The sequence below is a fragment of the Helobdella robusta genome (genome assembly GCF_000326865.2).
Source record: "Helobdella robusta unplaced genomic scaffold HELROscaffold_303, whole genome shotgun sequence".
In the NCBI taxonomy this organism is placed as follows: Eukaryota; Metazoa; Annelida; class Clitellata; order Rhynchobdellida; family Glossiphoniidae; genus Helobdella; species Helobdella robusta.
In genome coordinates, this window is record NW_008704514.1 from 76,132 (window position 1) to 78,100 (window position 1,969).

A 1,969-nucleotide genomic window follows, 5' to 3' on the forward strand; every position below is an offset into this window, starting at 1 on the left:
GAACGAAACTCGGAACTGAACCGAAATATTTTTTTGCTTGCCGAACCGAAACCGAAAACCGGAACGAAAAAAATAACGTTCCGGTTCGAAGCCGTTAATATATTTTTTATAACGAGCACTTCTATAAATAGAAGAATTTATTAATTAGAGGAAATTTTCATCTGTTTTAGTCATTGTATATAAATATATACTTTTCTTTTCTGAGAAATGTTATGCATTTTTATACTTTGTTTCCATTTGCTGGCTAAAAATATATTTAAACACATTTTTTTGTATATTTAGAAACTTAAAAAATTCATGACTAATAGTTTCTTAATGAGTTGAAATTTAATTAACAATGATATGTCAATAACTAGAATATCCGATACACGTGATACCGGCAACATTTACAAAAACGCAATTAAATATAATTAATTAAATATATTTGCCCGCAAATTTATTAGCGCGCTCCACCACGTAATGTCAAAGAAATTCACTTTTCATTTCTTGTCTGGAAGACAATTAGTTTTTTTTTTGCTAAGTTTCATGATTATTGCATTGCATTATTTATTACGGAATTTTTAATTTAAAATTTTTTATGAAAACTGAAAATTAAATTGGCTTCTTATCAATAATTTTACATCACTTTATAAGTGTTCTTTACTTTGCTTTACAAATTTGCGCCAGTAGGATTGTGATGACCATTTACAAAATTTAATAACTTTGATGGGTAAAAACGTTTCTCGAAACTGAACCGATAACCGGAACCGAAACGAAATTTTATCTGGAACGAAAACCGGAACTGAACCGAAATATATTTTGTTAGTCGAACCGAAACCGAAAACCGGAAAGAAAAAAATCACGGTTCGAAGCCCTGGTTTTAACTATGCATACGTATATGTGTCTGTATACGTAGTTATGTATACTTCACTCAATTTGTGATCATGTACGTTTTGTGTGGGTACGTAGATGCCTCGTTCACTTGCGACTTTCTGAATGATTATGTAGAAATCTTTTAATCTTCACATTTCAATACATTTCTCATTGACATTTAACTTTGTGAACGATGAATTTATTTATATTTCTGTTGCAATCTAAATTTTACTGTACGGTCACCAATTTAGGAATTGTAATGGATTCTCATATGACAATGGGTCCACAAGTCAGTCTATTGGTTAAAAAATGTATGTTCCAACTACGTCAGTTACGTCAAGTTACAAAATCAGTAGATAGAGATACATAGATACAGTGCCGTTGACTCTTGTTTGGAGGTAGTAAGCTTATTCTATACAAGTGCAATTGATTCATAATTTTTCCTCAGCTTTAGCCAACAGATAGAAGATTCTAAAAGGATGTCTTGCGAATTAAACGCCGGTAAAGTCTCTTTACGACACCAGATGGGAAGCACATGCTGTTGCAACTTAAGCGATTCTCAGAAGAGAAGCGGAAAATATTGTGAAGAAAATGCAAGAATTAGAATTTGCCTTCATGTTTGTTTTTTGGGAAAAAGTGTTACGACGTTATCACAGAGTCAACCAAGCTCTACAAAATGAGCACCTAAACTTGAAAACGTGTGCTGATTTATATTCGTCACTAGCAGATCATTTGCATAAAACCAGAAATAAATTTGAAATATTTGAAAAAGCTGCAAAAGAAATAACACCAGGTGGAGAATATAAGTCAATTATGACTCGCAATCGTAAACGAAAGACATTGAGGGTTAATGGAAATATCTCTGAGCTATCTCTGAATGCCAGAGACCAATTTCCTACTTCTGTATTCTACATCAAACTTGAGACAGAGATGAGTAGACAAAGAAAGATGTATAATGATATAGTAGATAGATTTTCTCGTTTGGTCAATGTACCACAAACATTAAAAAGTTGTGAAAGTTTAATAAAGGCTTAGCATAAAGATCTGACCAACAATTTATACACTGAACTACAACTGTTCCATTCATATATTTGTCACAAATGTCGTGCTTCAAAAT